This window comes from Oxyura jamaicensis, chromosome 2 (genome assembly GCF_011077185.1).
Source record: "Oxyura jamaicensis isolate SHBP4307 breed ruddy duck chromosome 2, BPBGC_Ojam_1.0, whole genome shotgun sequence".
Classification (NCBI taxonomy): Eukaryota; Metazoa; Chordata; class Aves; order Anseriformes; family Anatidae; genus Oxyura; species Oxyura jamaicensis.
This window is the reverse complement of record NC_048894.1, coordinates 49568987-49593710: the sequence shown is the minus strand read 5'-3', so window position 1 is coordinate 49593710 and position 24724 is coordinate 49568987. Positions and strand designations below refer to the sequence as shown.

Here is a 24724-nt window from a genome sequence, read left to right as displayed (position 1 = left end):
CAGCTGGTCTGATGAAAAACAGGACCCCCTTCTGAACTTTCCCTTGTGAGCTTTCACAAAATAGCCTCGTGAGCACTCACGTAGCCAGTGCTAGCATTTTGCAGCTCTTCTCATCGTCTTCTCCAAGAAACTGTGCAGTCATCTCCAGCGTTTCACTCCTGAACTGCCTGGAAGATTGTGCCATCCAGCCAATTCAACCTCTGCTGCCAGATCATGTGCAAAGCAAGCAACTCAATAAAGGAGAGGATTCTCCCATCACATGTTTTGTTTAGGCTTATAAAAACTGAGAACATTAGTAACAGACAGTGAGAGGTTACCCAAAAGATACTGAATTATAATCTCTGTTGTAAGAATGCAGAGACTGTAACCACCATGAGACAAGAACAGCCTGCCCTACCTTGGTCTGCACAGGAAGAGCTCATACAAAGCAATACTGCCCGTGACAGTCCTGAACCAAGAACCTGCCACACTCAGGTGGCTGCATGCAGTGGATGATGGACATCCAATATGAGCCCTACATCTATACTACCAGCCCTGTGTTTCCAGTTTGCACAGTAGCTACAGCCTTGTTCTTGTTTAGAGAGTAAAAGCAAGTTGAGCTTGTGAAAGATATATTTTTGGTTGTCTGTTTACTTTAAAAAACCTTTTTGTAACTAGCAGGGAGTTCTTGCAAAGGTATTTTTTCAGGGCCTTACTGAATAGTTTTTGAATAAGATGTATGCACTTATTTAATGCTTCAGACTCTCAGCACCACAAAAGAGATACATGGAAAGGCTGTTGAAATCTTCCATTGCTGCAGAGAACATCAGGCCAACAAAACCTTTTTTTTTTTTTTTTTTTTTTTTTTTTTTTAAATACGTTACTGTAGGGTACTTAGCAAATTCTGAATGGCAGATTACTTGCTAGCTTGCAAACACTCCATATATTTAATTTGAAGATATTCAACTTGATTCGCTTAAAATAGAGGTAAATCTAATTACTTATTAAAAATAAATAAATAAATAAAAGCAGAAATTAAATTATTTACTCTATTGAAACAAACCTCTTCAGCCATACAAGTCTTCCTTCTTCTTGCTTCTCTCCTCCCCGACATTTTGAAATGGCGCTGTCCCAGGATCCAGTTTGTTCAGTGACCAAACATTCCCCCATGCCTGGAGGTCAACTTGAGCTGCTACACAGCCAGAATCAATTCACGAAGCTGACATCCAAGCACCCTCTGAAGGCTGCGGTACCTGGAGTGCCTGAAATGCCATTATCTCTCCCTGTAAGTGGTGATTCTTAAGAGGTGGAATCACTTTTTCCCTGGCCTGTTTTCAATGGCAACATGTCAGGTTTTAATTGCCTAAAAGGGACTTAAATTTACAATGCTTTTCTCAGGTTCTTGGATAATTTAAATCCTTGAGTAGTTCATTAAAAGGCCATTTGTGATGAGGCAGGCTGGCACATCTCTCACTTAGCACACTCAGACAAGCTAGGAATAGAAGTAAGTAAGCAGCATCCGCTCCATGTGACACTGCAGAAACACTTCTGAGCATGAACAGAGGTGGTAGAGGGGCGGGAGCAAGTAGGTATATTGGGGGTTCAGTTCTAGCTTGAGCAAATAAATAAGGTGAAAAACCCTGGCTTTAGTGAAGCCAGTGGCAAAATTCCCATAGCTTTCAATGGAACCAGATTTTTTCTGTCATAGTAACTCAATTAATTCCAGAGGGTTCCTGCAGAGTAGAGATTTTAACAGGTTAATGTAAATAGATAGCTGTTCTATAAGGGTCCGATATAGCTCAATGGGAAAATATAAATCCAGTAGAGCAACAGCATGCAGCTTTGGCTAGACACCTTCCTCAGTGTTTTGCATTTTGAGGGTGTGTTCTGTTTGTGTCTGTGTATTACTTTGAAATTATTATATACAGTGGTAAAACTCTGACGTAAAGGAAAATGCAGGAGATCAGTGAAAATCAGTTTCCTGATGAATGGAAATAGCCCTCTAATAAAAACGGAAAAGATACATTCTCAAGACATTTGGAACTGACTTTGAGAGAACGGGGTAATTGCCTAGAAGGAATAGCCTCTTGTACAGGTTCTGCTTTCCATAAAAAATAATCCTAGAACCTATTTTAAAATTTGGAAAATATTAATATTTTCAAAAGTTTTGGATAAAGTAGTCAGGAAAATACCATTAGAAAAGCTCAGCTCACATCTAATGACTATGTATATCTATATGTGTAGGTGGTGCTCATAGACACTACTCTGTATTCATATATACATATATAAGCAGCAGTAATGAGACCCATAATGCAGCCACTCAAATCATTCTTATGTGAACACACAAATATTGTGCACACTCACTTCCTGAATGTTGCGGACCCTGATCGCAGACATTTCACCAAGCCGGGACTACTTGCAAAATTCCAGTTTTTAATATCAACCATTTTATTAGCAATTATGCTTGGCGCTTACATAGCTTATAACTGATACCTTCTGGATGCTGAGAGGGTTCCCTTTACAGAAAGGCCATACATTTGTGGTATCACAGTTTCTTGCCATGAGTTTGGCACTATAGAGTGACGCAAAGTTTTGGTTTGCAGTTCAGCTTAATCTTGTGCTATTCAAATATTAGATGCTGCTGATAGCTCTAATGAATTTTTCAAGTATTTAGCTTTTGGTTCTTAGGTAAATGGAATGTAAAATTTGGGTGCTGCAAGTTGCAGCTTACCAGATGGTTATGGTGCTGAAGTGCAACTGTTCATTTCTAAAAGTCTATGTATTTATATTTTCCCAATTTACCTCTTTCCATCACAGTTTAAATTAAGCAGTCTGTTTAGCTACTATTCACACATTTCCCAAGGAGACTGAAATAGGAAATGTCCTTATAAACACTCTTTTTAAAAAATCTGTTTCCTTCCCCCCTCCTTTTGAAAATTTTATCCACCTTGTAAAACATCTTCAAAAAATGTGATCTCTTTTTGATTTATTTTTCTTTAACAAGTAAAAATTTTCCTGTTTTGGTTTTCTTACTTTTACCGTCATTATGCACTACAACAAAATAGCAAGAAAATGATCCATGTCTGTACAGGCTGCTTATTACTAAAATTAATATATATTTGAACTGTTGCTTCTTTTTCTTGAAGGCTCATGTTTGTCTTTAATTAAAGAGAAAGGATGTGCATGATGCATAGCTGGCTCCATCTAGTCTTTATTGTTTGATCTCATCAATTTAGAAATAAATGTTTTTTTTTTTTTTCTTGTTCATTTAGACACTAAATAACTGCAACAAATCCAAAGGTCTACTGCATTTTTGATTTGTTTATGGGATTTGTGCTTTCTTTTCTTTAAAAAATGTGTCAAAAAACAGTGATCTTAAGACAGGTATGCCTTAGGACTTTGAAAAAGGGAGCATAGCAAAAGGAGATTGGTTGCAGGCAACTCAGGATGCTTTACAACACTGTGTAAACATCGACGTTAATAAAGGATTGATCAAACAAAAAGAGCTAAATACTAAATATGGGATTACTTCAAATTGCCCCACATCCCTTCAGTGAAGGGAATACTAGTACACTCAGAGGGTTAGCAGCCTGAATGCAAGCTAAATGCACGTCCAACCAGCTCCTTGTTCACAATATGTTCCAGTCCATATTCACAATCAATTAATTTACCATTGCATTCTTTCTTCATCCATGAACTTCACTGTAACTTATGGCCTCCTTTTTCATCTAGATAGCTACAGTCCTCTCAGAGATAATGCCTTTTCTGGTTAGGTTTTAAAATTTTACAATTAGATTTGTAATACAAGATGAAATTTTATTGCCATACATTTCTCCTGGCTCTCTCAGCTTGCCTGCTTTGTAGCTTTACATGCTGAACTCACAGCATTTATTTTAAGCAGCATCTTTCTATTCTCTTCAGGTCAGCCCTGTCGTGTTTGGCCCCTTGGGTTTGTTCGCACTAGAACAGGGAAGAGAAGGGATATGGTGAAATGTGAACAGAAGACATTTTTATGTGTTTGTGTGCTTCCTCTTTTTAAAAATATTTTCTTCAGATTGCTTAATGTCTTCTTCATATTGCAATTGTCTTTTGTGTTGGAATCATTTACTAAATCCCTGCTGAAGAATTCTATCTTGAAAATTAGCCAGCTTGGGACTAGAATAGTTAGGAAATAATATCATTACAATGCAGTAATGTGTTAATAGTGCCATTATAGCTTTGAAATTCCTACTGTTCTCATATCCCTAGCCTGCTATATTCTTATTTTTCCTTGCACTAAAGGAATTGCTATAGCAACATACCTTCAAACATGTGTGATTAATATTTTATATGCCCATGACTGACTAGGTATTTGTTCTAGACATAGCATATTGAAAAACAAGATGGAATACCTGCCATGAATCCACTGAATACAAACTGATTTATACTTGGAGAAAAATAAATCATAAATTGAATAAGAACAAGAGAAAATAAAATTTCATAGATTCAGAATATAGGCAAGTTGATAAAATATGTTGCAATGGTTTGATTTTCAGGTATAGAGGTCTTATTCTAAAGAACAACAAATATCACAAGCCATTTTAGTATTATAAAAAAAAAAAAAAAAAAAAGTTTTTTTTCCACATAGGAAAATAACTGCATCACTTACCTTTCTTCAGCTTTGTACAGATGCCCCAACTCAGCAGGCAGATTCTTTATCAGACCCCAGAGAAAACACAGATGTCTCAGTCCAGAAGCCCAAGGACTGATAACATTTTCAAATCCAACATTAAATGCATCATCAGGCCTACAGTCAAGGAGGTGTGAATAATTTTTCTTCTGATCAATTTCAACCTTGCTTAATATCACACAGAGTTTTAGATAACTAACTAGAGCTGCCATTCTTGGTCAGGACAGTCAATAAGAGGCATAAAATATTCCTTTTTAGTCCCCAGAGCTAATCATATCCAATTCCCCCTTAAGGATGGATGATAGTTATTGGAGCCTTATTAAACTTCTCAGAAGTCCACCAATATGTATGATGCTTCCAATGGCAGCACTCCCTCATTTCTTAAAGTAAAAAGCACCAGGCTCCCTCACAGTGCACTTACAAATTTCATCCTTTTAAAATGCTGAAATAGGAAGCCAAGCCATGCAGTGGCTGAGGCAGTTGTCAAGACCAAAACCTCTGTATTGGCTATGAATCCACAGATCACAGACTCACTGGGAAGCCTACGTGCCACATGCATTCAGCTTAGGTTTTTGAAACAGGGTGTTGGGTGTGTGTGACCTCTTACTATGCGAGTGTAAATTCCACCATGGTCAGCGCAGAGACTGGCACAGCATGGGTAAGCAGTGAAAATGCAAGGTATCTGTGGACCTCTTGACTTTCTGAAGCATTAATTTCCAGCCCATTGGAATGGACTTCAGTCCATTCTTGACAAGCTCTGTTAACATGTGCTTTGTGCATACACAGAACATGTTTATTCACAGTGCAGGAGAGAGAGGGTTTGTCATGCAAAGCATGAAAGATAAATGGGGGCAAAGTGTGCCGGACTTTCAAAACCATCTCCCACTCAGATTCCTTAAAACCCCAAGCTCTTGAGAAAAATGCAGAAATCTTATACTGTAAAGCACAGGATATTGGGGACATCACTGATATTGGGGACACCACTTTGCATTTAAAATTCTAGGCCTGGGAACACTTTTCAGCTGCCAATTTCTTGATGTGGTGCTCATGTACAGTCCCTCTGGCACATGCTAACCTTACCGTGTGTGCTTATGACACATTGCTGACAATCTTCAGGCCAAAGTGTCAAGGTAGGTTTGTCTGACAGAATCGTATGCCTGTCCAGTTTACAGAGACCCAAGCAGACTGCATCTCTAACCAATTAAATACGAAGGTAGCTGCATGGGTGAGTGCAACTCTATATGAACAGTCGCTTGTCCTTTCAGCTGAAAAACTACTTATGTCCAAGAGCTCAGATCATTCAACAAAATCTCAGATTACTCTCTTTTATGGTTTTGTGGGCTCACAGCCTTTTGTAGCCTTTCAGCTCTGACACACTATTAGGCAAGACTGCTGGAAAAAAAAAAATAAAAAATGTCCCTAGCTTCTGCTGTTAAGTCAAAATTTCTAAACACTTATTGTGACAAGCCTAAGGTTCAGCCATCCATTTGGTATCTAACTGTCACATGACTTGTGCCTCAATTTCCTTCTTGGCAATGCTGACTGATGCTTTTCAAATAGCTGTCCATGATCTTGCACAGCCTATGCGTCTTTGTATGCTCCATCCCAAGCATTTAATACAAGTAACTGTTCACCAGCCATTGATCTATAAACAGCTCACCACAATTTCCAAATAGAGGGGATGGAGGGGCAGGGGAGGAGAGGGGCAATATGGGACAGGATTCTTTATCACTTAAACAAGCAAACTTCAGTTTTCTGTCAACTGTTAATTTAAATGGATGCAGTGGTGTTACTCTCTGGCAGAATGGATGAAAACACCTAAACAAATGATAAACAGTAGCCATCAATGATGGGAGGCAAAGAAATAAACTGGAGTATTGAGGGAGCTTTAACAGAAAAGTCAAAGTCTTCCTGAGCCATCACTGCAGGCTTCACTAGGCGACACAAAACTTAATCTGAGAGCTTCTCATTACTGATCTTTACCTGAGTGTTGATTGCCAGTTGTATTCTGCTTTGAGGAAGCAAAGGGAAGAATGGGATAAAACAGGTAGATGAAGAGCAGAGAAAACCCCACCATGCCCTGTGATCCACTGCCTCCTGCTGTTACACACCTTGCACCATCCATCCTTGTTGCAGAATCCCAGAGGCTGGGGAAAAGACAACTTCATCCTGTCACTTCAAGGTTATGTGCTTTTAGAACCATATTCACAACAGGTCTCTTTTTCTTTTCACCCTCCAGATCAACAAGGGTCTTAGGGAAGAAGAACTACAGTGAATTGTTAATCAGAGATTCAAGACCTGAAGAATAGAGACACTTTTATTTGTTTATATTTTATCATTATATTTTAAAATATTCTAAGCAAAGTTCTACCTATTCTACCCCCATTTAACTGACTGCTATCTATACACTGTCTACACATAATGATCAAGGGGTTATAATTGTGCTCTATCATAGCTACCCATGAAGAAGATATATTCTTGAATACATATGCTTTTTTCAGCATCCCCCATCCCTGTGTGAAAAAATAATTATCTGCGACAGTCCCTGTTGAAACAATGGTTTAAGTGAGTTTAAATGTGTTTTTCTACGTTGTTCATATGTAGAGATTCCCTTTAAACTTAATTCTTTGTGTTAGTTTAATAAGCAAATTCAGGGTTTGCAAAAATTTAAACTCACCTATCTGAACTGAGTGCTTGGCTTGGGTTGTTTACTAGGACAGATTTGATGTGAAATATCTTACTCTTAAAAATGTAATTGGATTTAAGAGACCAGGGTCAAATCTGAAAAACAACCCATTTGCTGAATGTTCTGATTTTATAGGTGCAAGAACTGCCTATCTCAAATCTGAACAAATTTCAGACTATGAGTATGCTTCCAAGATACTATATCTGCAGGTTTATTCCAATGGCAAGGTATGGGTAGAAATTAAAAAATATATATTTTTATACATCTTCTTTCACTATGATCTATATTGAATAAGAAAGGACTGAATATTAAAAATTCATACATAAATCATACATTCTGGACCATATGGCAGTCATAAAAGATGTCCTGGGTTTTAATGCAACCTTGTATTTTTTTAACATACCGAGACAGTCTAAGTTTTATTTACCTAAACTGAGAGACCAAAAACTCTGAAGAACATGAACAGACAGCTTATTTCTTATTCAAGGAAAGATACATTCCACCTGTGAATGAAAAGGAAAATCTTTTTTTACCTTCTTTACTAAAATGATTCTTCAGATCCATAAACACTCGTGGTGTAGGAAGAGTGGTGGGCTTTCATCTGCCTGAGGGAAGGGCAGATGCAGATGTCTTACAAGTTGGAGGAAAGGTCATATATCCTCTATTTGCTCATTTTGGTTCAGAAAAAAAAAAAATAAATAAAAAAATAAAAAAAAAAAAAAAAGAGAGAGAAGCAGGCTAGAGAAGAGTGCATGGAATCTAGTTTGGTCTACAGACATTTGAAGACTGTGGGATAGAGTAATTCAGACAGATTACACAGAAATGTGTAGACATAGGATATGGCATTTACTAAATATGCTCAGCTGTTTGGTAACTGTTTCCGAAGCTTTGAAAAAACTTTCCATTGTGGGAAAGCCATCTGATGGGTCATCCACAGTTGCCGTCTGAGAAATTCTTTATAAATATGGAAGTTAAGGACAGTCCTGAGCCTGACTGATGAAGAACCAAAAGATATGTCTACTGGCAGGGCCAAGTCTCAGACGTTTATCAGTTTCAGTTCAAACAGGAACTTCAGGGAGAATAGTCAGACCCCCCACAGAGTTTCTGACAGGCTTCTGAAAGCCAAAAAGCAGACAGGAAATGCTGCAATGAGGACAGTATTCCTAAACTCTGAGTATAGATGACATTTGCATACACATATTGTTGTCATGTTATAAATTTTAAGAACAGTCTTGGGAATAAGATGAGAAGGGAGTGCCTTTGTGCATGCAATAAAAAGTGCTCAAAACCTTATGTTCAGATGTATAACAGCAACAGAGTTGAGGAGATTGTGTGGAGAATACAAATGGAAATTCTAATAAGTTTTGTTTAAAATTATTAAGGTATTCAAACTACCATTTACAGTGTTTCAGTTTACAATATTTTCAGTGTAAATTAAACACTTGCATTATTAAGGAACTCTGTTGTACTTTAAAAATTGTCTGGAAACTATTAACACCTGCTTTTCTGAGTTGCACCCTCAACACCTGCAGGTGTGAAGGCTTTGAGAACCCTTGGAAGAGTCGGGACTGTGAAGAGTACCTCAGCTAAGAGTTGAAAGTGTGATAGGAAGATGAGGATTTAAGAAGCTATACAAAACACATACTAAAACATTAAATTAGTATAACTTAGATACTTAACAAGAACAGATACTTAAACAGGAAATAACTGAAATCTGCTAGCCTAAGTCTCAATTGGTGTCCTTGATATTTCCTTGTGGATGTGCAACATCAGTTCAGATTCAGCAGTAATTCAAAAATCTTCCTGATTTCCCCTTCAGCCTTCTTTACATCACCTTCCTTGATCACTGTAGAAATCATTACTATTGGCCTGCTGTTGAATTCTGAATTATTGAATATCTGTAGGACATCTTTAATTTGATCCTTGTGCTGAGGCTCTGCCTTGATGCATGTTGTTAACACTTTCAGCTTAAAAGATCTTAGAGACATTCCTTCAGAGCACAATTTCCTATTTGTCATGTTGAAGCTGTAGCCCTTTCTCCTAGCATGTTGGTTTCAACACCTCTCCTCATCTTCTTCCAGAAGCTTTCTTCTCCCTATGACACCCTTGCTTTCACTTCCAAAGCCCTCCACAACTTACCCTCTCTTTAAATTCATCTTTTAGGACCTTGTAATGCTCTCATGCCAACTTTTCTATTCCCATTCCCTAGGTTTCTAAGCAAATGTGTTTGTGCTTTTCCCATGCCCTGTGACAAGCTTCTGAACAAATGTCACTTCAGTATCCTCCTTCACATCTATTTTCCCATTGCCTCAACTTTACCAAAATTCAAGACTCAGTTCTGTTCTTGGGAGTTTTGCTGCAAGCATGAACAGGAGCAAGAGAAAACCTCTGAAAAGCTAGAATAGTGTTATAAACCTTAGGTGATGTTGTGGTTGCTATGTCATCGGTCTATTTGATTGCATATTGCTTCTCTTTCTTCTAATGGAAAAAAAAAAGAAAAAAAAGAAAAAGAAAAAAAAAAGAGTAAATTCTGTTTCAAATGATGGCTTTTCTGTGTGTGTGTGTTTAACTATGTGCAATACAGTTTTAGGAATAACTGGAAGCAGTTTGATGGAAACTAATCTGAATCATAACCTTAAATCTGAACACCTCTTATCCCTGAAATGTGAGGTTGAAGAAAAAGTTCAAGCTTTGAATCTCCTCAAGTTCTGATTTTGGATTGCATTCAAAACCAGAAGAGTCTTATTTTCCAAATATAATTTTATGTGGTTTAGGATAGCATAAATCTCACAAGAACATCTGGGAAGAGTTTTGCTGATAGAAAGAACATGGAAGTATTATTTCTAGAGAAAGCACAACATTATGAAGTTATTTTTTTTTTAAACCATTGCCAGTCTTGATATTAAAAATGTGTACCATTTGTCCAGAAGAAGAGCAGGGTAAAAATGAAACTTCTCTCATAATTGTCTTGTTAATTCTTTTTCTAAGTACAAATGCCCTGCTGAGTAAAGCTAATGACGTCCAACAGTGTCAAAAGCACAGTGCAATTAGGAAAAACTTGTGATCTAGGCCACTTTCTGTGGTCTGTTCTCACAGACTCTCTCCTAAGAATCTAGATTTTTTTAAAATTATTATTATTATTATTATTATTTTAAGGCTGCTGCAGGAAACATTCATGACTACTCCACTTAGGATGTTGGTATAGATCTGCTGGCCACTAATTTCTCTAATTTAATCCTGAACCTGGTTATACTGTCTGCCTTCAACAACTGAACAACTTCAAATGGCAACAGGCTGCAAAAGTTTACAACCCTTTCTGTGTAAGGACACCCTTTCTTTCATCTGTTTTAAACCAAAATCCTATCTTCGACTGTTCTCAAGTCCTGTTGTTGTGGAATGTGGCAAATAGTGGTTCTGTATTTGCTTTATCCACAGGCATTTACAGTTTCACAAAATTTGATTACATCTGCCCTAACAGAGTTTTATTCAGATGGATTAGTCCCAAAGCTGAACAGTTCCAAGATTTTTACTGTCTCCTGGTAAAATAGTTGCTCCATCCCCCTGAACATTCCATTACCCTTCCTCCACTCCAGTTCCACTGTATTATTCTTGAGGTATGAAGATCTCTATATGCTGCATTTAAGATGTGTGCCCACTGAGCTTTTACATAATTCTTTCAACAGTGCCCAACAGTTTTGTTGTTGTTGTTGTTTGTTTGGCTGCTGCTGCAAGCTGAGCTGACGATTTCATAGTCAGTGACAAAAGAGATCTCTTTCCTACACTCTAACTACCAGTTCTATATCTAACATCATGTTGTAGGTGTATTTAAAGCATTTTATTCCCAAATGCATTCTTTGATGTTTATCTGCATTGGTATTCCTTTGCCACTTTTTTACCCACACACTTAGTTTCATGAGGTCCTTCTGAAGTTCCTTGCCATTAGCAAGATATTTAACTGTCAGAAAGCTTAGCGCCAGCCTTTGTGTTAGCCTGAAGATCCACTGCACACTCCCACCACCATAACATCAATGAAGATACTGAATAAAAGATTTAAAAAAACAAAAACAACAACAACAAAAAGTTTTTTTAGCACTGATCCCAGTGGGACAAACTGCTGGCTCATCTCTATCCAGAACTATCACCTTTATGACTTGCTGTTTACTTTCTGTCCTTTTATCAGTTTTCACTCCGTAAATGACCCTCTCCTCCAAACTTATGGCAACTTAGTATCTATAATAATCTCTGGTTGTTCCAAATATACCAACAGCTTTTGGGAGCTCCAGATTATATTCCCAAATTGTCACCCCACATTATCCATGTGCTTATTGACATGTTCACTGACACCCTCCAAGAGCTTTAGCAAGTTACTGAACCAGAATGTCCCTTTGAAGAAGCAATGCGCTTTCCTGAAATAACGTTTTCAACACTTTTTTTTTTTTTTTTTTGAGTATACTATAGTGATCCAATTTACCAATTAGTAGTCTTTTCTGAAGACTTTTGAACCAGACTGTTGCATTAAACAATGATGTTTAATCTCCGTAAAGCTTGTTCTCAGCTTTTTATTCATACCAGGAAGATTATAAATCCTGCAAATTTCCTGACACTATGGCTCACACTGAAAGTGACTTTAAAATGCTGAACAGATAAGACAAAGGGAGGTCAGCTCCAATAAGTGATCACACCTGCTTAATTTCATTGCTAGGCAAAGCAAACAAAACCAAAATAAACCTCAAGAGCATTATAGCTTTGCATTAAAAATACAATTATCAACATAAAATTAACTCATCAATACAATCACAATTCTCACCTGGTGTAGTCTTGTACAGCCCCCTATATATTAATAAGATGTAGAGTTTTTTGTTTGTTTTCTATTGCAACCTTAATACAGTACTGTTATTTTTCTTTCCAACTTCATTGTTTTTCCTTCACCTGCCAATTTTTCTGTCTTCCGTATTTTTTATCTTCAACATTTTCACAGAGAAAAGAAGTAAAAATACTAAATTATAATACTTTAATAAGATACTTCTCTGTTACTAGAAGTAATCTACCCTCTAGGTTCATTTCAAAATCAAGGTGCTGTAAAAAACTCATTAATTGCTAAAAAAATATATAATTTCAAAGGCACTAGAAAAAAATCCAAGCATTAAGAAAAACCCTTATAGTTTTGAGCTCTTATAAATGCACTTGAGTAAGGTAAAATAAATGGGATATTCTAAAATTCCAAAGAAATAGATCTAACATTGGACAAATATTCATGCACATATGTTTACATAGGTTATAGTGAAGTTATGTGAATCGATACTCTAACAGCTTGGCTTATCTACCCTAGCTGGTAAAAATAATGATGCAGTATCCCAGTCTGTCTTTTGGGGGTTAACTTCACTGTATTTATCAGTCTTGACATTTCATCCCCACCCCCCAATGTAGTAGAAAGTTTATTAAGAGCACAGAACAAATAGTCTGTATTCCCAAGAGCATACTTTAATCAGAAAGAAAAACAGTAATTGCAGACTCTAATAGAAAGGAGCTCTGTGTGATGGCAATATCACAAAGTCACACAGAAGAGTTTTGCTCCTGCCTGATGCTGAGCAGGCTTTGTGGTGCAAAAGCAAATGGATCGCCCCTCACCAGCTGGGCCTGCCCTCTGGAGTCACACACAGAGGTGCAGAAGAGACACATCTCTTTCTTGCTTAGCTCCCACTACCTTCCATGTCTCTGGATTTAAATATATACATATATAGAGAAAAAAAAAAAAAAAAAAAAAAAAAAAAAAAAGTTTCTTTTCAGGTATGAGGAACCAAAATCTATGGTACTCTTGAGGGTTTATTCCCTTAATTTTCTCTGAAAACATTCATGGAAATATGGAAATATGTCTTCAATTCCTATTCCTCCTCCGACATTTTTCAAATTTCTTAGTTTAGTTCATAAGCCAAAAATGGTCACTCACTCCATACTAATTCACTGCTCCCAAGGAAAAATCAGCCTGCATTTGAATACCTAAATCTGCTGACTCCCACCATGCTCTGTTACTATGGGAGAGTTGAAGTCATATTCCAGTAAGTCACTACTTGTCCCATGGTATCCCATTCCTGGCAGTTGCCTCTCTGGCCAGCTGCCTGCTCCCTGCCCGTTCATGCCCAGCAACAAGCCTCCCCTCCATACAGCCAAAGTCAAGTCTTAGGCTGGAACTAGAGAGATGCTGAGGAGACCTACCCCTATAAACGAGCAGGAGTAAAGCAAGAGTGAGAGGCATCTTCAGTCCCTTTGGTTATTTTTTAACCTCCTCCTCTTGCACTAGAGGGACGGTAGCATAGAGGTGTGTATTAACCTCTATGTAAATCACCACAGGAAAGAAAGGGAAAGTTGTGGGGGCAGTAGCTCAGCCAAAATCTATACAAGGGACAGTATTTTTAAAGAGCTGAGGTGGTGTGGCAATCAAAGGGGCCTGTGTGTGGTCCTGTCCTGAGTACTCCTCTAGGCCAGCCTTGTGCTGCATACTCTCCCATTGCACTAGTGCATACACTTCAGCCTCTCACACTGGACACATCCTTCAGGCTCAGCATCAGCTCCCAGTGGCAGCTCTACTAATAAGCTCACAGCCTTGCAAGCAGCAAGGGGTAGAGAGTTCATGCCATGAAGTGTAGGCCAGCAAGCAGCAACACACAAAGCAGGGTTCAAGGGATGAAATCTTTTCATCCAATTTTCTGCTGTGGTTGGGGTATTGGAGGCATTATGAGTTGGCTCCTCAGCTCATAGTCTGGTCCATTGACATCAGCTTCCCTTATTGACCTCTTTGCTCAGATAAACTCTAGAGCTGATGACTTCATCAAGGATGGAGAAGAGGGAAACTAAGAGGTTACACTATGACTCCTAGCCTGAAGGATGAATCTCTATCCCCCATCTTTAACATCTACTACTAGATTACCCAGTTTAGCTGACTGGAAAGAAGTTATGTGTCTCTGTAGTTTTGCCCCTCTCATTTATTTGTTTCAAATTTTGTGACTTTTTGGTATTTTGCTGCTGAAAAAAAATAAATAAAAAAAAAAAAGATCCTAATTTATTGTTGTTGAAAATCTAGCATTTCTAAGTGCAGCTCACCATCAGCCTCAAGACTAGCACTCTCTAATTGTGATTCAGTTTGTATTATCCTATATGCAGATAGACTCTTCCCACTGCTGAAATTCTCAGGACACCTCTCTGATGTGGCTTCTGCTGTAGTCTCATAGTTCTGGATGCTGTGAGGTATACACCAACAGAGCTGACAGCCTAAACAAAAAAGCCATGTGTTACCTTAGCAGCAATACAAAACCTATTAAAAAAGTGCTTTTGAAGTGGGCACTCCCACTGCTTGGAGAGTATGATGAGACTACTTTAGCCTAAGCCCTATCAGTGTCCAGTAAAAATAAAAAAAACAACGCTGTAATAAATCAGCTTGAACTCCAATCCCCAGGTATTTGGTGACATAATGTTGAATTTCACCATTCATATGCAATCTGCTTCTCTCTTTGCCAAAGTTTCTACACCGTATTTTCAGGCCCAAAATCATGGTCATCAATAGTTTATTAATTTAACTGGTGATACTTAAAATAACCTAGGGACATAATTTAACTGTAGAGCGCCAGACTTCAAAAATGAAGCTCTGCTGAGAGTGGCTATAAGTAATTGTTACTCGGGTAGAATATTCAGCTCAGAATTAAAAGGTTTTCTACCTTTTCCTGGTATAGTTTCACATCAACCCTAAAGTAAGCCCTCCATGTAAACTAAAAAAATTGCAGCATGCATTGTTTGCATTTGATTGACATATAATATTTAAGCTAGAAAAAACGTACTTTGTAGGTCTGTCATGGTACCTTATAACAAAAAAAATCCCTATCAGAACATTTTGCCTGTGTACTACATAAAAAATGTATAATATGAATGTGTAATATAAATATTTATACCACATTCACTTAACCTCAATCCATCATATATATTTAGCTTTAAATGCATAAATTTTGCTGGAGAAGGATACCTTCCAGTGTAATTTTTCAGTAGCCTGTGCCTACTACAGACTGTTTTTTGCCTTCTTCTTCCTCTGCCCCAAAGGGAAACAACATGATGGTCAAGCATAGAATTAATTATTCCAAAGCTTAATTTATTATTGAAAGCCTATTTTGTTGATAACAACACGCTAATCTTTTCTAAGTCACAGACAAACAAAACAGCATCACTAATTTCAATACCACAAAGCATTATCCAAACTCAGTTGGAGATAATCCCAGGAGTTTTCATATCTGCAGTAGTTTTTAAAACTACTGCACTATAGCTGGTCTTATGTATCGATTACTGCCCTCCCAAATTAGATCTCTGTCATCATACTTTTAATTATAAGGTTTTAAAATTAATTAGTTGCATTTAATCTTTTTTTTTTTTTTTTTCCTTTTTCTTTTTCTTGAGTCTTCATTAAACAAATGGATCGAGCTCATTTCCAATTAGTATTAGAGGATTGTACTGCCCTGCTTACCATCCTGATTTTGGCTGGGTATATCACATTCCCTATCATGCACCAGCCTCTGAAAAAATCATAAGATACAATGGACTGTTAAAAAAAGTACATGGAGAGCTGGGACATTGAACAGAAATCTCGTAAAATCCTCTTGGTTAGTTAACACTAGGGGATCTGCCAATCAAGCTGGTCCTGCCCAGTCAAAACCTTTTTGTATTGTAGAAGAAGATAAAGCCTCTGTAGTGCATGTGAAAAACTGTCTGAGAAAGACAGTAGGGGGTTATTCCCACTTCAGGAAAAGGCAAACCTATCCATGGGATTCCTTTTGCTCAATGACCTGTGTGTACTTGGTGAGTAATGTAGAAGGGTGAGGAATTTTGATGTGTACTTCAGGGGGATTTGATTTTGAGTAAGAACAGCCCAAGATTTGAATTGCATGATGCCAATTGTTCTGTATGCCATCACTGCTGTGGCTGTTAGATATCATGTCAATGGTATTACAGTAAGAGTCACTAACTAATGAAGAATTAATCTTGTAAGGATCCAGGCAAGTGCAATGATGGTTGAACTGAAGCTGGCTTTAGTATACAACTTTCCGAGTCACAATTGCTCCTGTCCTGAAGAACTATTATGATAGATGGAGCCTGAAATCATGGACTAAAGGAAGTCAGTGGACATTTTAGATGGAAGGTAATTATAGCTGTGTGTATGTATCAAAGGACAGGAAGGGTGGTGGTGATTAAACAGGATGTATTGGAAATAATAAGACCTGAATATGACATAAATGGTATATAATTGGGAATGGAAACTGTCCTGGTTTTGGCCAGGATGGAGTTTATTTTCTTCATAGTAGTTGGTATAGTGCTGTGTTTTGGACTTAGGATGAAAATAATACTGACAACACACTGATGTTTTGGTTGTTTCAGAGCAGTACTTACACAGAGCCAAGGACTTTCCAGCTTTTCATGCTGCTCTGCCAACGAGGAGGCTGGGGGTGCACAAGAACATGGGAGGGGACACAGCAAGGACAGCTTGCCCAAACTGACCAAAGGGATATTCCATACCATATAGTGTCATGCTCAGCAATAAAAGTTGGGGGATCTGACTGAGAAGGTTGTCATTGCTCAGGGACTGACTGAGCATAGATTGGCTGATGGTGAGAAATTGCATTGTGCATCATAATTTTTTTATTATTTTCCTTGCTTTTATTTTATTTTATTTTTTATTTTTTCCTTTCTTATTAAACTTTTGTTATCTTAACTTGAAAGTAGTGTTGTTATTCCCTTTTTTGGCTCTCTCCAACATCCCATGGAGGGGAAGTGAGCGAACAGCTGTGTGGTGCCTAGCTGACTGCTGGGTTAAACCACAACACTTACATTGGCTGAAATGGAGACTTTCTTACTCCTCACTTCTCAGATTTCCCGGTTTTTGCCTTACAAGCATGTATATCTTCGTTTACTAACAAATGTCACGTACCATGTCTGCAGAATGCTAGATAAATTCTTAAGGAAAATATTAGTTTGTTGAAAAATATTTTGCATGGACCAACAAAAGAGGTTACCAAAGAGATATGAATATTTTAAGTAATACTTCATGGATCACATACAGTTACTTAATATATTAAATGTCATCTAATGCTGTAAATACTCTTAACATAAAACTCCCACATACACAATCTTTCATGTGAACAATTAGAAAATACAGCTGGGCCCCACAAAATGTTTTCAAAGGTTTTTGCTCATTTTGACTCAAAAATATCCAAATGATACTTATCTCAAAATGTTTATTCTTCAGTCTCTTTATGAAATCCACATTTTGTTGGACAAAAGGGGAACTCAAAATAACAGTTATTTGATAATATACCTATGAAAATAAATGTTTAGTTGAGTTGAATATGGAATGGATGCAAATGCACTCAAAGAATAAACAATTTAATTTTCCTCCTTATGAATGGCCTTGCAAAACTGACTTTTTGCTCCAAGCAGTAATAATTGAGTCATCATTATGACTAGTTCAAAATTTAAAGTGTTTCTGACTTCCCACACAATGCAAGTCATAGAAGGTAATAGGCTCTATCTTGGTAACCAGCCAGTGAGCTCCACTGAAGGTCATCTAGTCAGGCAATGCTATTTTTGGTGGTTCAGCAACACCAAACCACAGTGATTTTCAAAGAAAGCAGACCTAATAAATTCAAGAGGTAAGGACTGGAAAGGGAGGCCAAGTCACTAGGATTGTGGGAGAGGAATGTGAACACAGAGCAGCCAGCTGGGGTTAAGAAGAAGCCTACTTCAACTGGTCAGTGACAAAAAACAACACCTCAAGACAAAAAAAAATATGTATAAAAATACAATAAAAGTTTGTATTGTTTTCTCTCTTTATCAGCTCTATTGAGTAACATCATTTTTCAGGGGAAGGCAGTGAGCAGGGGATCTAAAATACTACTACTTCAGCACACAGAATGAGATAATAAACTTGTGTTTTTTTCTTGGAGGGTAAGTGCAGGATTGCTTCCTGTGGCTGAGGGACTGGGCTCTCTGCCTTATAGGCTTTCTAAATGTCTTACTTTGTATGTGGCTCTTCTTGACAGCCTGCCCTAGTTGCAGCCTGACAGATGTGTCTTGCAATGGAGCAACATTCAAGAAAAAATTGTATCTATTTTATATATGTTATTTATGGGTTGGAGCCATTAAAACTTGGAAGAGAGCAGGCTCAAAGGACTGTTTGCATTCCCGTCAGAAGCATCTGGCATTTTTTACCATTATTCTTCACAACACTGGAGGACAAGAACAGTAAGAGAGAAGCACTGCATTTCTGTAATGACAAGATGAAACTGTATTCAGGAGAGATATGGAGGTAGCTATCTGAGGCCTGAGGGTTTCAGCTAGGATGCCAGACTTAAGGTTACATTGATTGGGTATTTCTCAACACTGAGAAGAGGCCGCTCAAGCAAATTAGAGAAGGGAGAGACGAGAGAGAGTATATCTGGAAAATGTGCAGAACTCATTATAACTGTATCTGTGTGTACATTTGCTAAGCCAGATGTGTATATTAGGCTAGATACGCTTTAGAGTTGTTTTGCACCAATAATTCTTTAAACATTATTCTGTTTCTACATGGCAACTCTGTCCCTTCAATGTTCTGAAGCCCACCATTTCTTTGACAAATCCATACTAAATAAATAATTCACGGCTTTGAGGCATTTGGTTTAATGAAAGTGAAAACTATAGTCTGTCAGTGAAAGTTGCAAGGATTTCCATTTTCCAGCATTATAAATAACTTAACAGAGCCATACAGCAAACAGTCACTTCTGAAGTCATATCTACATGCACAACTCCAGTTAGTGTGGATGATGGTGCTATGTGCATGCATGAAGAATGGAAAAATCCGTTTTTTTTGTTTGTTTGTTTGTTTTGTTTTGCTTTGTTTTCTTTTGTTCAGGTTTAATAACCTGATGCTGCACAGTCCTGAGATGCTATTTAAAAGTCCCTGATGTAGATCTCATATCATTATTAGACTGGCACATTACAGTTATCAGCTGTTATTCAGAATCCAACAAACAGTGTCTTCAGTCACATAGGCTTCGTGCTAATTACTGGGATAAGTTGCTGAGAGGGAAATAGAGAGAGGAAGAGAAACTGCAATGAAAAGTGCTCAGTCAGAGGCTGAGGTAAGAATCCAGATTCAGAGAGAACCAAAGAAATCCAATTCCTGCCACGCTTCTACAGATCATCAGTACCTAAGGAACTTCCTGACACCACCCACTCCTCCATGATGGAGAGAGGTACTACCTTCTGAAAGACAGACAGATAGAGTGAGATATCTGAGTAGTTGTATCTGTATCTAGAAAGACAGAATTTAGATGCAGATGCAGAAATACATATATCTAGATCTTGACCTAGACAGATAGCTATCTAGATTCATATAGATATCTAATACCTGTGTATAAATTGATAGATAGATAGATAGATAGATAGATAGATATAAATATAGTTGGATAGTCTAGATATCAACATCAATCTAGATACTGATACAGATATAAACAGATATCATCTAGCCTGGTGGGGGAATATAGATAGATATCCATATCTATATATAGAGATACTTAGACTGATATAGATATTTACAGGTATATCTCTATAGCTATATATATATCTACAGTTATATAGATCTACAGCTACATCTACACAGATATATCCAGATATGTACATTCCTTCCTGACCAAGTGATTGTGGACACTGGGTATTGCAGTTCAAACATTTGCTGGTTGCTCCAATAATTCAGCCCAGTTAAGGAAAGTGACTTTCTCCCCAGAATAACAGTATGGACAAAACAAAAGCAATGTTGCTAACTACACATCATTTGATAAAACTGTACAACTGAATCAACAGGAATGTGACTGGATTTCATAACAAGCCTCTTTGATTCTTCATTTATTTGAAGACATTTACTTTAGAGTAGTGTTAAAGGGAATTAAATCAGTATTAACCTTATGTATGAAAATTATGCTTCAGAAAGGTATTTATTTTGGCATGCATGAAAAAAAATAATAATAAAAAATGATAAATAGATATGGGCAAATCTCACCAATGTGTAACTCTACTGATAAACTTGTAGATTGTCAAAGGGGATTGTACTGGATGAATTCAGAGAAATCAGTCTTTGAATATGCTCAGAAATGTCAGAGATGAATTTATGATACTATTCAATTTCTAAATTATACCTAGGGAAAATACAACATGAAAGGTCACCATCATGTTGGGTAGACACATATTTGAGTAAAACTGACGTGGTGATGTGTAGATTATCAGATTATCTTTTCATGAACTGGCTAAACTCTATTACCAGCTGTATCTAGTTTAAATGATTAACTGAGCAGAAAGAAATTAGATAGAAGAACATTTAATAAAAAGCAACAGTTTATTAGTAGCTATGAAACTGAGGTTAAGTTCCTAGGTTCTTATTGCTTTTTTATCAAATGGAAGGAAAAGAAAAGGCTCACATTATTCTTGTTTGCATAATTTTGTTAATATTACTTATGTTTAACATTTTATAACAGCTGGAAGTTGTCTCTTTGTTCCCAGAGTACATCTATCGTATCTGGGTTTAAGACGTACCCTACTGAATTATTGTCTGACTTGGCTTATTATGGGTACTGTCTGAACACCTGACTTGCTTCTAATGTTCAAAATAATTTAAATTGTCTTTGTTTTAATGAACGTGGAACATTATATGCCTTCAACATATTTGTTTACTAAATCCATATCTATTCCATAACTGTTTCTAAACCAATTCATTTATCTAGCTATCCATCTATGGTAAAATTTCTATCATTGTAAAACTGTAGGTCACGTTTACTTAAATGTGTAGTGTGTCTCACAAACAGGAAAGGGCAAGCACGTATTTATCTTATAGCTAATTTGGAATCTGTTTGAATTTATAAATGAGATGTAATTAACAGATAAATGTTAGTATATCCTACTATACCCGATGTAGAGGGTCAGTTGTAGCCATTGAGAACCATGACATGGTAGCTAAAAAGATATTTTTCTAAAAGAATATCAATGACTTCCCTTACATGTTTTGCCAGCTCTGGAACTCTCCTTTAGGAGTATTTAAGGGTACTTTGCAAATTTTGGTTCTCTTCAGATGTAATTGTGTAGTAAAAGATGGATCAAGACAAGATTGTCACACATAAATGTGACTTCTTTTTATCATGCCAGATTATAGGCAGAAATTATAAATGAACATTTCATACACTGTGTTTCAATGGTATATTGTACACCTGTATTCCTGAACATCCCCTGTGATTTCTTGAATACAAAAATAAAGGAAAAGTTTCAAATCAAAAATAAAAAATCCAACGAGCTTGAGTCACTCATCTCACACAAAATTATATGAGCACAACTTTTATTGTGAGACTGATCTATGTCTTTGATGCGCTATTCACTTTTCAGTGCAGACCTTGCTGCTGCACTAAGTTTCCAAAGAAGAATTCTCACCCTTATTTCAGAACATCACTTCTACAATGCTGATGGAGATAGTATCAGTGTCTTGTATCATATTTTTTTCTGCTATGCTTACAATATAAAATGGCATTACATGCCAACCTACTTCATTTGGGCCATAAACATGCCTGGGATTGTAAGTCTGAATTTCATAAAGGAGCAATAATCATTTCACCATAACAGGAAGAAGACAAATATCAAAATATTATAGATTACAAAAACAAAATCCTGGTATTATAATTTAATTTCCACCAAGAACATTTTGTCTCATCACTTAGGTGCAAAAGGACAGAAGCTTCCAAATCATGTTTTTCATCAAGCTCAGAAGAGCTGGATTTCCTTTGCCTTCTACCATCTTTTTTGGTCCCAGACTGGTTTTACTCTACATCTCCAATCTGGCCTTCTAGATTTAGATTGGCTCTGATATTCTCTGTCTGATTACCAGACCAGTGGAGCCAAGTGAAAGGGAATAGGAATAAAGTCCTATAGTACAAAAGATGCATAAAGGAAACAGGGGAAGAAGACCAAAGTGGGGGAAAAAAGTCTGTAATACTCCATTTTTCTGAGTCACATCATACTGCAGCATATATCACACCTGGGATTGCATAGGTACAATCACTCTTCATACAAATATGCTTTACGAACTATTGGTATAACTCCACTGGGCATTATGCAGCTCCCTGAGAAACAAACACATAATCTTAAAAGTCACCTTGACACACCACAAAATATCAAGACTGACTTAAAATTAGTGTTTAAAAACAAACACTTGCATGGAAGAAGCACTCTTAGAAAGATGGCACTACTGAAACCTGGGCTGATGTATATTTGTTTTTAATATGGAGCAGAATACTAACAGATAATATCAACACTCAGAAAGAAAATGGCTTTATCTTTTTATAGAGGTGCCAGTAGTTAATTTCTCTAGTGAAGCTGTCAGGATGAAGGTTCAATAGAGTTTGACTGAAGTATGTGAACTCTCTAATCACCAGTTCAGCTATTTTCATAAGCTGTTTTCCAATGAGTAGTCTAGATACTAGTCACCTAAAACACCATTAGGGAGAAAAAAAACAACAATGACAACAACATCTAACCTTCCTAATCTCACTTGAACAAAACCTTTTCTGTAAAGCCCATCTCATTTTTAAGCCTTGGATTTAGTCTATCAAGAACATATTTTGTCTCTGACTAGCTGCTGAAAAAAAAATCTAAATATAGTAGGGTAATGTTATATTGTTTAATGACTACATTTATCCATGTTTCACTTCATCTTTCTGGGATATGTTCGTATCTTTTGTTGCCATTGGACTTTGCATTCTCCTTTGTTTATCAGAGTAATTTGATGAAACAGCAATTCAGATTTACTGGAGTTCTTACAGCTTATTCAATGGGTTCTCAAATAGTCTTGGAAATTGAACAAGTTCATATTTTGCCTTTTCGTTTCCCAGCAAGGCATGTGTGAACCTTCTGGCAAACTAACGGTGCTGATCTGAACTGCAATTTGGCAGAAAAGAGTTTGATCGCTGACCATGGTTTCCCTTTCTCTATGTGCCAGCAAGAGTGGGAGAGCTTGGGCATTGCTCAGTTTCTCCAAACAACCAAAGGAACTGACCTTCACAATGCAGAGAGCCACGTTTACTCTGTCTTGTCAAGAAAAGCGCTGTCTACAAGTGTGACTGGGTAAGAAATTAAATGGGGAAGTAACAAGGAAGGCATAAGGCTCAGACTAGACTGCATGCAGGGGACCCTCTTGGAGAGAGATATAATGAAAAAGACTTAGTTTTCCAGTTGGAGATGCAAGTCCAGTTATAAATTCCTGTGTGGAAGAGATGTCTAAGGCATCAGCACAGAGAGCACGGTAACTTCATTGTGTGCAAATGTCAGTGCTTCACTGGCTCAGCACAACCAAGCCTCACTGTATCTTCTGCTATCATGCTGTATCTAGTGATACCACTGCAAGCAACCTGACAGCACTGTGACAGGTCACCCCTATATACACGTTGTGGGCACAGTCTCCCAAAATATAGAACAGGCGTCTGAGCCTAAGATCTTTAAATATATATCTGGGTATCTGTGCCAAGGAACACACCACTCTGTTTCTCCTATCATAATATTTCTATTCTACTCTTGCATGGTCTAACATAAACATACTCAGCCCACATTACTACTACTGGTGGAAAGCTTCCAATCTGGAAGGAAAAGAGTGACATTTTCGAGGGGTTAAGGGAAAGTCACACTACTTTGTAGTACTCCGCACCATGTCAGAATGTAAACTTCCTGAAGGCCAATTTTTTTTTTTCATTTTTATATTTTTAAGGTAAGTAGGTATCAGATCTGAAATATTGAGGCTGATTTGTTAGTCTGAGATTTACATAAAGCAGATCTTTGGCAAGGCTGCACATCTCTTCAGCAGGACTTCTCTTTGGAAACAGATTTTTAAAAAAATGTCTTGAAACTTGAGATATGTAAAATAAAGATTACTGTTAAATAGTAGTTCATGGAAAACATCAGTCGTATCCAGGTTGATCTGTAATGAGCTGTGTGATGATTAAAATAAAAACTGAATTTGAACTACTCAGTGCTCATGTTATCTTCTGCATCTTAATATATCACCATTTAAATATGCGTGGTGACTCTGAGATGGTCAACTGCATAGGACATGGGTCTTACCTCTCCAAAACAAAGTCTTTAAGGAAACTCCAGCACACTGGAAAACAACCTGCTCATCATTGTCAGTGGGGCTGTAGTTACTTGACATTCTCCTGGTAAGAAGAAACTAACAACAAGAAACTAACAGCTGTTAAGTCAGCCACAAGGAAGGAAGGAAGGAAGGAAGGAAGGAAGGAAGGAAGGAAGGAAGGAAGGAAGGAAGGAAGGAAGGAAGGAAGGAAGGAAGGAAG

At 37.3% G+C, this 24724-nt stretch overlaps 1 long non-coding RNA gene across 1 annotated transcript; it reads right to left on the bottom strand.

The window, feature by feature from the left end:
• Window positions 1–6721: 6721 nt before the first annotated feature.
• On the bottom strand, window positions 6722–16731 carry LOC118161187. Its single transcript, XR_004747894.1, has 5 exons — window positions 15838–16731; window positions 14433–14600; window positions 11806–11969; window positions 7868–7939; window positions 6722–6823 (listed from the first exon to the last, which is right to left on the bottom strand). It is a non-coding gene; the product is annotated as an uncharacterized LOC118161187 (long non-coding RNA).
• Window positions 16732–24724: the final 7993 nt, after the last annotated feature.